Raw genomic sequence first — 17,250 nt, 5'->3', positions numbered from 1 at the left:
AATAAAATGTCTAAATAAAATGTTTTACCAGCAGAAGAAGACGGTATTATGAGATTTTTTCAAATACATAAGAACTCTGGGGGCAACACATCGTGAAAATTCGTGTTCACGTTTTAAGAAATGAAACGGACTTTTCGCACTGCCAAAGTTTTCTCATTCCTTCCTATAACTAAAATACTTACAGCATTTTCTTTCTCACTGAAAGTTGTTACTGTGCATGTTTTCTTTTGGCTTGGAAGGTACTGTATTTTTTGTTGTGGACTTTAATTAGGCCAACAATCACCGTTCGAGCCACAATTCGCAGAATCGTCCGAGTTATTTCCATTTTCTTCCAATGTTTCCAAATTTTCGAACAGGCTGTCGACACCATGTCGAAGTCAAAGAAATTAATTAATGAATAACAAATATGTAGGTCTTGAGGAGAAATGGATGGTTTCGATTCCATGCCACGTTATTTGTATTTCATCTTTGCAAGATTGAAAATATCGAACGGATTCGACATTAGTGTGGAACTTTGGAATCTGCACAAGGACAGACGATATTAACAAGCGTATACCAAGAAATCACATCGAAAATTAATCGAGTGTTATCTCGATTTACAAATTAAGGTCACGTTGTGGCGTGTTACCTGTTTACCGATGTGCCCTCAATAAAGGACACATGGCCATCGTGTTGCACATGCACTATTTGATGCAGCCACGGCAGGGGTCTAAATTTCTCCAGCCCCTTGCAACCTACGAATTTGGCAAATTTGAAAATTTTTGATGCTCCCAATGTGTCTTAGCAGCTAGAATTTTGACACTGTAATTTTTTGGTGTATTCTTCCTCTATAAAAACTTGAGGCAGAAACCGTCGTCCTGTACACTGAGGTAACAAATGTCATTAGACTCTTCCCACTGTCGTGTCAGATCTCCTTTTACACGGCGTAGTTTGGCAACTAGAAGTGGCATGGAATCAATAAGTTGTTGGAAGTGTCCCGCAGAAATACTGAGCTATGCTGCCTCTGTAGCCGTCCATAACTGCGGAAGTGTTCTGTCGGAGCAGAATTTTGTCTACGAGCTGAGCTCGCGATTATGTCCCATAAATGTTCGATGTGATTCACGTTGGACGATATGGGTACAGAGAATTTTCTCAAACCAGTCGCGAACAATGATGACCTGGTGACATGGCGCATTGTCATTCACAAAAATACTGTATGTGAATGGCTGGAAAAGGTTTCCGAGCAGACGAACATAACCATTTCTAGTTAACGATTGCCTTGGGTGGACCAGAGGACACGCCTTTATGCTTGCATATTGCTTTGTAATACAATCCTTCTTTCTCTCTCTCTCTCTCTCTCTCTCTCTCTCTCTCTCTACCCGCCCACCCCCACACCCCACCCCCGTTTTTTGTCTTGTTTCAAGCAACCTACCACAAATTTCCCTCTTGCACCAACCTCTTCATCTGAGAGTAGCATTTGCAACGTATGTCCCCAATCTTTTCTGAATGTACAGTTTCTGCCCTCTACAGCTCCCTCTAGTAGCTTTTCCGTAATGTCTTAACATACGGCCTATCATCCTGTCCGTTCTTGTTGTCAATGTTTTCCATATATTACTTTCCTCTCAGATTCTGTGTAGTACTATCAGTCCATTTAATTTCCAACATTCATCTGCAGCAAAACATCTCAAATGTTTCGATTCTCTTCTGTTCAGTTTTCCTAGAGTTCATGATTCACTAACATACAATGGTGTTCTTCAAACGCATATTCTCAGATATTTCTCCCTCACCCCTTGATATCAGCAGACAGCTCTTGGCAAGGAATTCCATTTTTACCAGTGGTAGTCTGTTTCTGATGTCCTCCTTTCTCCGTCCGTTATGGGTAATTTTGACGCTTAGGTAGCAGAATTCCTTAACTTCCTCTACTCCGTGAAGATCAAAAGTAAAGTTTCTCGCTGTTCTCATTTCTGCTATTTCTCATAACTCCCATGTTTCTCATTTACTCTCAATCCGTATTCCTTACTCATTAGACTGTTCATTCCATTGCACAGATCTTGTAATGCTTCTTCACTTTCACTGAGGATAACAATGTCATCAGTGAATCTTATCGCTGATGTCCTTTCACTCTGAATTTTTATTCCACTCTTGAAACATTCTTCGATGTGTAGACCGAACAGTAGGTGCGAAAGACAACATCCCTGCCTTGCACCCTTTTTAATCCGAGCAATTCGTTCTTGGACTCCCCCTCTTATTATACCCTCTTATCTCTTGTACGTGTTGTATATTACCCGCCTCTCCCGGTAGCTTACTCCTCTTTCCTTCAGAATTCCTAACATCTTGCACCGTTTGACACTACTAAATGCTTTTTCCGAGGTCCCAAATCCTATGAAAGTCCCTTGCTTTTTCTTTAGTCTTGCTTGCATTATCAACCGGAAGGTCAGAGATGCCAATCGGGCGCCTTTACTTTTCCTCAAAAAAATGGCTCTGACCTCTATGGGACTTAACAACTGAGGTCATGAGTTCTCTAGAACTTAGAACTACTTAAACCTAACTAACCTAAGGACAACACACACATACATGCCCGAGGCAGGATTCGAACCTGCGACCGCAGCGGTAGCGCCGTTCTAGACAGAAGCGCCTATAACCGCTCGGCCACTACGGTCAGCACTTTTTCTCTAACTGATCATCATCTAACACACGTTCAGTTTTCTTTTCCATTCTTCTGGATGCATGCGCTGTTAAGCTAATTGTGCGATTATTCTCGCACTTGTTAGCTCTTGCAGTCTTCGTAACTGTTGGATGATACTTTTCCAGATGACATATCCCCCCAATCTCTTACATTCTACACATTGCCGTGTCTTTGCTCCTTCCGCTCCGCCCCCCCTCTCCAATGATTTTAGAAATTCTCGTGGAGCGTTATCTATCCCTTGTGCCTTATTTAATCTCAAGTCTTCCAACGGACTTTTAAATTCTGATTCTGATACTGAATCCCCTATCTGTTCTGTACCGACTCCTGTTTCTTCTTCTATCACACCAGTGAAATCTTCCCCTCATAGAGGCCTTCAATGCACTCTTTCCACCTATCTGCTCTCTCCTCTGCATTTTACAGTTGGAATTCCCATTGCACTCTTTATGTTGCCACTGTTGCTCTTAATTTCACCGCAGATTGTTTTAACTTTTCTGTATGCTGAATCAGACCTTCTGACGATCTGTTCTTTTTCGATTTCTTTACATTTTTCATACAGCCATTTGACCTGAACTTCTTTGCATTTCGTCTTTATTTCATTCCTTTGACTTGTGCTTCTATATTCCTGAATTTCTCTCAACGTTATTTTACTTCCTTCTCTCAGTGATCAACGAAGTATTTCTTCTGTTACGCATGGTTTCTTCGCACTACTTCTTTGTACCTGTTTTCCTTTCCAATTTCTGTAACTGTCCTTTTTAGGGATACCTTATCTTTCTATCTAAGTCTTGGAGAACTTTAGGCGTATCTATTCATTTCTCAGTACTTTGGCATCCCACTTTTTTGTACATTGATTCTTCCTGACTAGCCTTTTAAACTTTAGCCTATTCTTCATCACAACTAAATTGTGATCTGAGTCTATAACTGTTCTTGCGTACGCCTTCCAATGCAGCATCTGATTTCGGAATCTTTACCTGACTGTGATGTAATATAACTGAAATCTTCCCGTATCTCCCGGCCTTTTCAAAGTATACCTCCTCCACTTGTGATTCGTGAACAGAGTATTCGCTATTACTAGCCGCAATTTATTACAGAACTCAATTAGTCTTTCTCCTCTTTCATTCCTAGTACCAAGCCCACATTGTGCCGTAACCCTTTCTTCCCCTTCTTTTCCTACAACCGCATTCCTGTCCCCCATGACTAATCTACCTTTACGTACTGAACTACCCATTCGATATACACATATATCAGCTCTTACCATCTAAAATCAGGAGTCATCTGACAAGGACAAAGTTGTCAAGTCGTCTAGGGTCCAACCGAACTGGTCACGAACCTAGGAGAGACGCTGCAAGCGATGTCGTGCTGTTTGTAAAGGCACTCGCGTCGGTCGTCTGCTAACATAGACCGTAACTTCAAAGTTCGACGCACTGTCCTAACGGATACCTTCATCGTACGTCCCACATTTATTTCGGTGGTTATTTCATTCAGTGTTGCTTATCTGTTAGTACAGACAACTCTAAGCAAACGCTGCTGCTCTCGGTCGTTAGGTGAAGGATGTCGACTATTGCGTTGTCCGTGGTGAGAGGTAATGCCTGAAATCTGGTATTCTCGGCACCACACTGGACTCGCATTCGGGAGGACGACGGTTCAATCCCGTCTCCGGCCATCCTGATTTAGGTTTTCCGTGATTTCCCTAAATCGTTTCAGGCAAATGCCGGGATGGTTCCTTTGAAAGGGCACGGCCGATTTCCTTCCCAATCCTCCCTAACCCGAGCTTGCGCTCCGTCTCTAATGACCTCGTTGTCGACGGGACGTTAAACACTAACTACCACCACCACCACTCGGCACACTTTGGTCTCAGAACACTGAATTCTCTAATGTTTTATGAAATGAAGTGTCCCAGACGTATTGCTCCAATTACCTTTCGTCCAGAATTTGTTAATTCCAGTCGTGCAGCCATAATCACATTGGATACCTTTCCACATGAATCACGTGAGTACAAATGAGAGCTTCGTCGATGCACTGTCCTTTTGTACCTCCTGTGCGCGATACTACCGCCATCTGTATATGTGCCTATCACAACCCCATGACTTTTGTCACCTCATTGTATAGCCCCCGTAACGCATACGGCCCACGCGCCGCTCATCATAGGGGTTGCCCACAGGACTGGGCTTGTGGTTCCACCCCAGGCGCCAGCAATGTATCATACTCAAAGACTGCCCTGAAACATTTGGGCTGACCGCTCCGAACACGATTGTGCTCTTATGACGGATAGTACAAGGTTTTACGTCCTGCTCAGAGGAAAATCGCTGTCTCTCTTAACTTAAATTTCCTACTTGTAAACACTGTTCCTGAAACCTGACACACTGGTAACTATTAGGGTTGTAGTGCAGTATGACAGCAGTCGTCCATGCTACTGCCCTGAGTACATTGACATTGCCTGTCTTTTTACCTGCCACATAATCGGGAGTAGTGACTTAATCTTGGCACATGGACGGAACACACACTCGATGTCAAATCTCAGTAAGAGTTTACCAATCCTAGAATACATGCCTCCAGCATAACGAATATAGGCCAGAGTTATACACTACTGGCCATTAACATTGCTGCACCACCAACATGACGTGCTACAGACGCGATGTTTAACCGACAGGAAGAAGATGCTGTGGTATGCAAATGATTAGTTTTTCAGAGCATTCACACAAGGTTGGCGCCGGTGGCGACACCTACAACGTGCTGACATGAGGAAAGTTTCCAACCGATTTCTCATACACAAACAGGAGTTGACCGGCGTTGCCTGGTGAAACGTTGTTGTGATGCCTCGTTTAAGGAGGAGAAATGCGTACCATCACGTTTCCGACTTCGATGAAGATCGGATAGTAGCCTATCGCGATTGCCGTTTATCGTATCGCGACATCGCTGTTCGCGTTAGTCGGGATCCAATGACTGTTAGCAGAATATGGAAGCGGTGGGTTCAGAGGATAGTACGGAACGCCGTGCTAGATCCCGTTGGCCTCGTATCACTAGCAGTCAAGATAAAGGGCATCTTATCCGCATGGCTGTAACGGATCGTGCGGCCACGCCTCGATCCCTGAGTCAAAAGATGGGGACGTTTGCAAGACAACAACCATCTGCACGAACAGTTCGACGACGTTTGCGGCAGCATGGACTACCAGCTCGGAGACCATGGCTGCGGTTAGCCTTGACGCTGCATCACAGACAGGAGCGCCTGAGATGGTGTACTCAACGACGAACCTGGGTGCACGAATGGCAAAACGTCATTTTTTTCGGATTAATCCAGATTCTGTTTACAGCATCATGATGGTCACATCCGTGTTTGGCGACATCGCGGTGAACGTACATTGGAAGCGTGCATTCGTCATCGCCATACTGGCATATCACCCAGGGTGATGGTATCGAGTGCCATCGGTTACACGTCTCGGTCACCTCTTGTTCGCATTGACGGCATTTTGAACAGTGGACGTTACATGTCAGATGTGTTATGACCGGTGCCTCTACCCATCATTCGATCCCTGCAAAACCCTACATTTCAGCAGGATAATGCACGACCGCATGTTGCAGGTCCTGTACGGGCCTTTCTGGATGCAGAAAATGTTCGACTGCTGCCCTGCCAGCACATTCTCCAGAATTCTCACCAACTGAAAACGTCTGGTCAATCGTGGCCGAGCAACTGGCTCGTCACAATACGCCAGTCACTACTCTTGATGAACTATGGTATTTTGTTGAAGCTGCACGGACAGGTGTACCTGTACACGCCATCCAAGCTCTGTTTGACTCAATGCCCAGGCGTATCAAGGGCGTTATTACGGCCAGAGGTGGTTGTTCTGGGTACTGATTTCTCAGGATCTATGCACCCAAATTGCGTGAAAATGTAATCACATGTCAGTTCTAGTATAATATGTTAGTCCAATGAATACCCTTTTATCCTCTGAATGTCTTCTTGGTGCAGCAATTTTAATGGCCAGTGATGTATTTTCTTCCTCGTGAGCCTGCGGGAATGGTCCAATCTCCATAGCCCAACGAATCAGCTTCTAGGATTATCCATTTTCCGTAAACATAGAAGCCAAATATGCAAGTTCAAGTGTTAGATTATCCACACCGGAAATAGCATATTCTCTGTGTACCAGGGCGCTAAGAATGCCAGCCGCGAGTGGTAGCCGTGCGTTCTGAGGCGTCTTTTCACGGTTCGTGCCTCCCTCCCCCCCCCCCCCCTCCTCACCGTCGGAAATTCGAGTCCCGAGTCCTCTCTCGGGCGTGGCTGTCTATGTGTTGTCCTTAGCGTAAGTTATTTTAAGTTGGATTAAGTAGTGCGTAAGCCTAGGAACCGATGACCTCAGCAGTTTGGTTCCATAGGAACTTACCACAAAATTCCAAATTAAGAATGCCACTGCTTTGATATAGTGGGTGGCATGTCTTTGCACTTTTCAAGCAGATGTCGATTGGTATGCGACGGTTTTGGATGAATATCCCAGAGCAACATCACTTTCGTCCCTCTCTCTCTCTCTCTCTTTCTCTTTTTCAGCTGTTAACTCTCCGGTTAGTCAGACTGCACCTACTGCTGAACGCAGTTCCTGCTACAGGTGCTGGGCTTGGACCAGCTCTTTGCCGGACAACTGCTGTTTGTCGCACGCGCCCACGAAGAAAGGGCGCCGGGAATAAAAAAAATACTCCTGTCTGGCTGTGCGCAGGTGCATTAGATTCCTGGCCACACGACTTCTCTCTCAGCGTTGAGGTGTGCACGCGGAGATTTTCCAGCTCCCAGTAGAAACCTCAGGAAGTGACTGAGTCAGTACAGACCAGAAATATCGGCCACGTCCACTAGCCAGCACCACACCGTCGAGGTACGTTCATCCCGTTAAATAACAATAAATCACTTGTTAATTTTAGTCGAGAACACTTAACTCTCGTGTCCAGTTGTGAAACCACGCTATAGCAGGAAGCTATGCACAGAGCGTCTTAATAAATTTTGTCTTTCATTGTATTCAATTTTCCGAAGTTTTAAATTTTATTGTTAGTAAAGCCGTTGTAATTAGAATATTACTTCTGTTTAGCTAGTAGCAAGGCTTTCTACTATTAATCGGAAAATAAAATAAATTCGCTGTTAGGATGTTGTTGAACCGTAAAATTATCACTGGTTCACCAAAGGTTATTAATCTCAGTCAGTACACAAAATGCAAAGTGGAAGTAGGTGCTAAAGAATAACTGGTGAAATTAAACACAATTTTCAGTAACACCCTTTATTCTAATTTGGTGCAAGACATTACAATATCTAAAAAAAAACAATCATTTGACAAATAAGTCACAATTTACGATAGGAAAGGACTTTTTAATTTAATAAATAATTATAAAAAATTTCACGCCAGTAAAAGGTAAGTACAGGCAAGCAATTTAACGTATACAACGCGACGCTGTATAATATTTCAAGTTCAGCTAAATTACAGGTGAATTTCACCCCATTCATTAAATGGCGCAGAATCTAACTTATCTGTAACATGTAACGACAATCCTGTTTACAAAAGTTCTCAAAATAGAAAAACCAAAACGCATGAGTCATGCACGCGGGAGGACATTCACAGTTAATAACATTAACATTTCCAAAATATATAAAAAAATAAATTTTACAAATTTCTGCCAGTTAAGTTACGGCAAACACACACGCTAGCCAGGTAGGACTTGCGAACGTTTACAACATTCCCCTTTTAAGGCAACAATTTCTACCCGTAATGAAATGGCAAACTTTTGCATGGCAAGAAAACACACTAATAACCAACTACCTGCATAAAACACATAAGCACGTGAAGTAAAAGCCTTAAAAGGTATTGAATTGGGAAAACACACAACAGTTTTTGCAGACTAGAAACAATATAAAAAATCCACTACGGCGTACATTAACCTTCCTTGATTATAGCGAAATATACATAAACTCAAATTTACGTATGTTACACCTTCCAGATGAGCAGGAATTCGTTATGCAATTGACTAGTTCTTACCACGAGGCAAAAGGAATTTTTCTTCTTTCTTAGAGTACCTTTTACACGTGAGTCTAGTAATACTGGTTATGGCTGGCGAGAGAATGGATCAGGTCTTAGTGCCTTGCATTTTAAACAGTACAGCCATTGGTGCCTTAGACTTTCACAGACATGTCAGAAGCTAACAGTCGAATAAACCCGTAGGTAAGCTGGGAGGGGAAAGATGCAATCCGAACCACAGATTTACTCTGACTCCCCCTCCTCCCCCCCCCCCCCCCCAGCCCTTTGGTCCTCAAAAGGCGACAAACGCACCACCCTTTCTAATATTACCATCTTCCCGCGGGTGGGCAGACGAGAATGAATGGCGGGAAATCCCCAAAAAATACGACTGGTATAACTAACGAGAATAAGTAAAGTGAATTCAGTTAAACTTCATAAAATCAATACTCAACTTCTGGTGCGTTACGACTCCCAGGACTGAACCAACGCAGCACTTCCAAATGATCTGCCGAGCCGCCCGCTACCAGCCGTTTCAACGGACGCAGGAAGGCGCGCCGATATTCAGAACCTCCTCGCCGGCCGACAGCATACGGCCGAACTGCAGATTAGGCCCCTCGCGGACCCGCGCTCAGGAAAATTCCTTTCGCGACGAGCAGTTAACGTCCTATACCACGGAGCCGCTTCTCGCGTCGCTTACGCTGATGCCGCGGTCTGCGTGCTATCCCTCTAACACCGGCAGAGAAGTCGCTTCTTGATGCCCCGATTGCCAACTCTCCACGACAGCCCATATAGTCACTTCATAAACCCACGCGAATCGCCCACCTTTCCCCTTTCCCGCTAGAGGGAGAAACCGAAGTCTTCAACCGCAACAAAGGCGCCACCGCCAGAAAACGGAGGGCGACTGCTTCACGCTACGCGCTGCGCCACTTATAAAAGCTAACTTTACTACGGCTCAGTTGTAACCGAATGTTACACTGTCCAGTCGCGTTAACGTGAGCACCTGCCAAGAGCCTGAAAAATACCTTTTGCAGCGAGGATGTGCAGGAAGCGGATCAGTGAATTTCTGGAAGGTACCGACAGGGATGAGAAGCTATGCGAACTCCAGTGTCATATCCTTCTGCGCTATATTTCCGAGTTAAGGAATCATGCTGTGGAAACCCTAATCGAGGTCATCCCACGGAATCTCGACTGGGCTTTAATCCGAGGAGTTTTGTGACCCGGGGAGTACGGTACAGTCAGCCTGCCGTTCTCAGGATCACACATTTACACAACGAGGTGCGTGACTAATGTCATTGCCCTGATGGTAGATCCCATCATGCCGAGGAAGAAACAAACTTCATGTTATGGTGAACATTGGTTCCAGAAATAGATGTATACTTGTGTTGATCCACTGGGCCTTCCAGAATAATCACCCATGAAACGCGACAAAAACATTCAACCAGACCTCCGTCCTGGACTCTTCCGATGAGTGTTGCAGAGCTGTGTACGCCAACAGCCGTCTTTCCAATGGAGTATAAAACGTGACACCTGAAAAGGCCCCCTGCCGCCACTCAATGGACGTCCAGCTACAGTACTGGCGTGCAAATATCAGCATTCGTCGCCCATGAACAACAGTCAGCATGGATGCAGGAAGCGGGCGCCTTAGGCTGTGGCGCTTACAGAATAATGTTCACTGAATGGTCGTTGTTGAGACACTGTTGACAGCCCCTTGTTTCATTTGGGCAGTCAGTTGCTCAACAGCTGCACGTCTATTCGCCCATGTAGATCTCAGCAGCCGCCATTCGCTCCTCTCATCTGTGGCCCGTGGTGCACGACAGTAGACTGAGCTCCGGCTTTGCACTGTGCTGTAATATAGTTTAACCATGGTAGCATGTAAATAGTTTACAAACTTAGCCATTTCGGAAATACTTCCAGCCTTAGCTCTAAAGATCGTGATCACGCCCCTTTGGATGTCAGATAAATCACTCCATTATAATGACTACACTATTTTCCATATCCCTCCAACACATTTCGTATACCTTCCACTGTTAGTGCCACCACGTGCCGTCCTCGTATGAGTGATTATTGACGATGATATCGAACGTAGGCAACGGTCACATTAACAAGAGTCGACTGTCTACTATAAACTGAACCCAAGCATTCATAGTAGCAGAAAACGTATTTCTTCTACAACTCAGTAAGAATGTGGTAGTATGCCCGCTAGTGAGATCAGGTTATGACTTTGGTAACAGTTTGATGCATGACACTTGATGTCCTATATCTAATAAAATGGAACCTAAATACGTTTGCTATCTCTTCGAAGTTTATACACTACTGGCCATTAAGATTGCTACACCACGAAAATGACGTGCTAGAGACGCGAAATTTAACCGACAGGAAGAGGATGCTGTGATATGCAAATGATTAGCTTGTCAGAGCATTCACACAAGGTTGGCGCGGGTGGCGACACCTACAAGGTGCTGACATGATGCAAGTTTCCAACCAATTTCTCATACACAAACAGCAGTTGACCGGCGTTGCCTGGTGAAACGTTGTTGTGACGCCTTGTGTAAGGAAGAGAAATGAGTACCACCACCTTTCCGAATTTTATATAGCTCGGATTGTAGCCGATCGCGATTGCGGTTTATCGTATAGCGACACTGCTGCTCGTGTTGGTCGAGATCCAATGACTGTTAGCAGAATATGGAATCAGTGGGTTCAGGAGGGTAATTCGGAACGCCGTGCTGGATCCCAACGGCCCCGTATCACTAGCAGTCGAGATGACAGGCATCTTATCCGCATGGATGTAACGGATCGTGCAGCCACGTCTCGATCCCTGATTCAACAGATGGGGACGTTTGCAAGACAACAACCATCTGCACGAACAGTCAGAGTTGATAGTCCATGCTGCTGCAAACGTCGTCGGAGACCTTGACTGCGGTTACCCTTGACGCTGCATCACACATCACAGACTGGAGCGCCTGAGATGGTGTACTCAACGACGACCCTGGGTGCACGAATGGCAAAACATTTTTTCGGATGAACCCAGGTTCTATTTACAGCATCTGCATCCGTGTTTGGCGACATCGCGGTGAAGGCACATTGGAAGCGTGCACACGTCATCACCATACTGGCATATCACCCGGCGTGATGGTATGGGGTGCAATTGGTTACACGTCTCGGTCACCTGTTGTTCGCATTGACGGCACTTTGAACAGTGGACGTTACATTTCATATGTGTTACGACCCGTGGCTCTACCCTCCATTCGATCCCTGCGAAACCCTACAGTTCAGCACGATAATGCACGACCGTATGTTGCAGGTCCTGTACGGGCCTGTCTGGATACAGAAAATGTTCGACTGCTGTCCTGGCCAGCACATTCTCCAGCTGTCTCACCAATTGAAAACGCCTGGTCAATGGTGTCCGAGCAACTGGCTCGTCACAATACGCCAGTCACTTCTTTTGGTGAACTCTGGTATCGTGTTGAAGCTCCATGCACACGCTATCCGAGGTCTGTTTGACTCAATGCCCAGGCGTATCAAGGCCGTTAACACGGCCAGAGGTGGTTGTTCTGGGTACTGATTTCTAAGGAGCTATGCACCCAAATTGCGTGAAAATGTAATCACGTGTCATTTTTAATATACTATATTTGTCTAATGAATACCCGTTCATCATCTGTATTTCTTCTTGGTGTAGCAATTTTAATGGCCAGTAATGCATATTAGTGATGAAGAATGAAAGTATTGTGCAGACACGTACAGCTGTTTGTTGCTATAGCTACTGCAAAGATGGAACTGTAGTCATCTGAAGCGAACTAGCGAGACTGCATTCCATAGCGTCTGTGGAAGCCGCTGAACGGCAGGAAGAAAATGAGTTCGTGTGCATTGTCTTTTGTGCGTTTTCGCGGATGCATCTCCATCTCCGATACTACTACACGGTAGCGACGTTGTCCACGGTTGACAGCGGTTTGCCTGGGTGCAAGCAACACTACCGGTGGCAGGACACAACGCGCTGATGGCCGTGGCGGTGCAAGCAGTGTCTCGTCCCGACTAGCGAGTTCTGTCTGGAGGCTACTGCTCGCAAATGAGAAAAAAATGATTGTTTCGCACTGTTGGCCGGGAGTCCCCATTTGGGGATGTTCGGCACCCTTACTGCAAGTCCTTTTTAGCTGACTCCACTTCGGCGACTTGCAGTTCAATGATGATGAAGGACACACAACACCCAGTCCGCTGCCGGGAACCGAACCCGGGCCCCCTGCGTGGTAGGCGGTAACGCTACCGCTACGCGGACAAAGCGCCAGGCTTGTGGTGTGCCTGTACGATCGTGGCATCTCGTAGATTTCCTGTGTACATTTTGCAATATACGCAGCATTCGCTAAATTTATGATCATCACTATTTTTTGTGAATAAAGCATAGCAGCTCATAAGCTTACGGCAACACAAAAGAAAACCAAAAAGATGTGGTAGTACGGAATATTGCGTCCTCGCCAATGGAGCCAAATGGAGCTGGCGCGCTGAAACAGTTTCCGACTGACGCCACGGGCAGTGCTTTGAGGTTCGCGTCCAGCCACAAGTGCGGTCCAATCAGCAACCTCCGCGCCGCCGATAATGAGACGGACTTACGCTTTGTGATAACCGGCGGGCACAGGCAGCAACGGTTCAATTGAGCGTTGGCTTACGACAGTTCTAGTACGGAGTTCCATGACTGCTGTTTATAGCTACAGTGTGTAGTGCAGATCACCCTGCAAGACTTAGTCTATAAATGGAGCCGCCTACAGCCTTCGCATAGGGTCAGTTAGTTAGTTAGTTACGTGTTACTTCGATCAATCTCACGGTAATCGTTATGATGTGGAACAAATTGTTGTTAAGCTTAAAATTTTTATTACGTACGCCATTCCTCAAAGTGACAGAGAATGCATATATTATACCTATAGATTTATTTTTTCCTATTCAAGAATTCGCCTATGGTACAGAAGATGTTGTCAAGGAGATACAACTTAAATTTAATTTTGAAACTGTTACTGCTCTCTGTCAGACGTTTTATTTCATCTCGTAATTTATCAAAAAGTTTTACAGCATATGTTACCCCTCTCTGTGGCAAAGATAGGTTAAGTAGAGGATTGTGTAAGCCTTTCTTCTTTCTGGTATTATAATCTTTAATGTCACAGTTGTTTTTAAACTGATCCATGTTGTTGAGAACAAATTTCATTACTGAGTAAATGTACTGTGAGGCTGTTGTATGAAATCCCAACCTTTTAAGCAGATTCCTGCAAGATGTGTTACTATGAGCCCCACGCATTATTCTAACCACTTTTTTTTTTAGCACTCAATAATTTTGCCTAAGTCTTGAGTTACCCCAAGGTGTTGTTCCGTATGACATCAGAGAGTGAATTATGCAAATTATGTAAGCTTACTAATTTCTATATCCTCAACATTGGCAATTATTCTGATTGCAAAATTTGCTGAACCTAGTCGCTATAGGAGATCCAAAATACGAATTTTCCAATTAACGTTCTCATTTATATGCACACCCAAAAACTTAATATGCTCTACGCTAGCTTCTGACTTCTGTTGATGTATTATAGTTATTGAAGGAACTGTACTGCTGGCAGCAGAAAATTGTACTGTGTTTTTTCAAAGTTCAAAGCAAGCCCAGTCGCTGAAAACCAATTAATAAATTTTCCAAAGACATTACTTACAACATTTTCTATTGGAGTTTTCTGCACTGGATTAATAATGATGCTTATCATCAGCAAACAGCGTCAGTTTACCTTCTTGCTTCAGATAATAAGGGAGGTCATTCATATGTACGTATCAAGAACGGAAGAGGACACATGATCGCACCCTAATGTAATTTCACCCCAGTTACACGAAGTGGCGAACTTAATCATATATAAAGAAACTTTTTGCTTCCTGTCCTGTAGATATGAATTAAACCACTCATATGCTGTTCCATTTATACCACAGAATTGTAATTTCTGTAACATAATGTCACGGTCAACACAATAAAATGCCTAGGCTGTCACAGAAAATTCCTATTGGTGACATTTTATTATTTAAAGACTCTATTATGTGGACAGTGAAGCTGTGTAGTGCTGTCTCAGTGCAACAGCATTTCAGATATCCGAATTTTGATTGACGAAGTATCACATTACTGTTGAGATGGCTAAACACTCTTGAGTACATTACTTCCTCGACGGTTTTTGTAAATGCTGTAATCAAGGATACTGGCCCGTAATCATTGAATCTGTGGTGTCCCCGGCTTGTAGAGAGGCTTGATAATGGCATATTTTAACCTGTCTGAGAAAATATCTTGAGATAGTGATGCATTACATTTATGGCTCAGAACGTCAACTGCAACTGCTCCACATTGTTTTACTATCTTGTTATAGATGTCAGCTACTCCAAGAGGACATTTATTTTTCAAACATTTAATGATTTTACTTGTTTCACAAGAGATTGTTGGACGGAAATTAATCTGACTAAAATTTCTCAAAACTTGCTCTTCCACGTATTGCATAGCTTTCCTTTTGAACTATTATCACCAATGTTTTCACCTAAACTTAATGGTTGTTAAATGTGTACTGTTGGTTAAGATGGTCTCATTCTCTGTAATAGTAAGACCAACAACTTCAGTAGTTACTTTTCCTGTCTCCCTTTTAACAACATTACTTATTGATTTTATTTTATTGCCCAGGTTGTTAATTTCATCTCTAATATAGATATTTTTAGATTTTCTGACAACTTTTTTCATTACAATTTTTATAGTGTAAAATTACTTCTAGGCCTTTACTGTTTCCTGTGCGTCATGAAGTTTTCTTTTTCTTTCTAAGACACTTTAATACCTGTAGTAATCCAAGGTTCCTCTGAAAATTGTTTGGTGTTACATTTAGTCACTTGTCAAGTGTTTACTACAGTGAGTGACAGTGTGGCACCCAGGACGGACGTCGTCTTGTTGACATTGTATTCAGTAACGCACGCCTTGATAGGCCACTGCTTAGTTGTATCTGTTCCCAAGCACATCCAACGAAGTTAAATAGTAAAACGGAGTTTCCCTGGGTGCAATGATAAAATCATAATCAGAATTTCAGATGTGAACAGTAAGTACATCCATAGTTTACCTAAATACAGGAAGAATTTGTCACATCTCCTTTCGAATTATACAGGGTGTTTGCGGTATAAGTACAGATATTGTGAGCACTGGTATATTAATATGAACCAGCTTCACTGAATTAGTTGTTTTTCTTCTTACATATAACAGTCTTCCCACAAACACGTGACATCATTTGTTACCTGGTGTTTTTTGCACGGTCGTAGCTGCACCACTAAGTGGTCAGTATATACTAGACGTTTTGCCTGCACACATCAACACTTCAACACCTCACCTCCTGCTCAGGGGAAAATAAGCATTAATGGCTTGTCACATGTACTTTAAGATACTAACGACCTAAAAAAAGTGATAAATATAATTATTAGTCCATAAATGAAGTAAATACTCATGTAACTTTGTTCAGTACACCTCAGTTACTAGCAAAAATATTTGCGCTTATAGCTCTAATACCCAGTATATGTATCAGCTGCTTGAAACTTGAGTTTTAAATATATTTTACACAAACGTGCAGCTGTGATTGTAAAACTTGTTTTTGCTGTTTTAGCTGCGTGTACCCCACATTACTCTGAAAAATACAATATTCAGTCAAATTTACAAATATTTGATCAGAGCCTGGCTTTTGGACGCAATCTAGTGTCTTAACTGTTGCTTGAGAGTTCATATCGACAGACAAATGAACTCAGTATAGAATGTTATACATGTTCGCAAGTGCCTAAGCTCTGCAACTTTTATATTAAGGCTGGTAGTAGAATTTGGAGGTAACAAATCACTTAGCTTTCCTATTATCTATCAACACCGTCATCACCCGCACTTGTCTCGCAGTGCACTTATTGTAGTGCACCGAAGTGTGTAGTTCGTTCCTAACAGCAAATCACTGTTCCAAAACTATAGTAACATTCTTAAAAATAATGCAACAAGGAGAAATGATGTACACTATCCACCACTCAGTCTAGGATGCAGGCCTATGTAACCACAAACATTTTTCACACTCACTCACTGATGTAAAGAACGTAATGGATAACATTAACTTCAAATTCAGACCGTAATAACATCAACCTCTCAATTTCTTCTAGTCTGTTTAATAACTTCTTAATTTGTGTGTGTGTGTGTGTGTGTGTGTGTGTGTTCAAAAAATGGTTCAAATGGCTCTGAGCACTATGGGACTTAACAGCTGTGTTCATCAGTCCCCTAGAACTTAGAACTACTTAAACCTGACTAACCTAAGGACATCACACACATCCACGCCCATGGCAGGATTCGAACCTGCGACGGTAGCAGTCGCGCGGTTCCGGACTGCGCGAGACCACCGCGGCCGGCTGTGTGTGTGTGTGTGTGTGTGTGTGTGTGTGTGTGTGTGTGTGTGTGTGTGTGTGTGCGTGCGCGCATGTGTGTGTACGTGAGAGAGAGAGAGAGAGAAACAGAGAGAGAGAGAGAGAGGGAGAACATATAAATAAATTACGAAATGCAAAAAGGAAAGAGTAATGGAAAGGCTTCCGATATGACATGTCTGT

The sequence above is a fragment of the Schistocerca piceifrons genome, chromosome 6, assembly GCF_021461385.2.
Source record: "Schistocerca piceifrons isolate TAMUIC-IGC-003096 chromosome 6, iqSchPice1.1, whole genome shotgun sequence".
Lineage (NCBI taxonomy): Eukaryota > Metazoa > Arthropoda > Insecta > Orthoptera > Acrididae > Schistocerca > Schistocerca piceifrons.
This window is presented reverse-complemented; position numbering follows the sequence as displayed.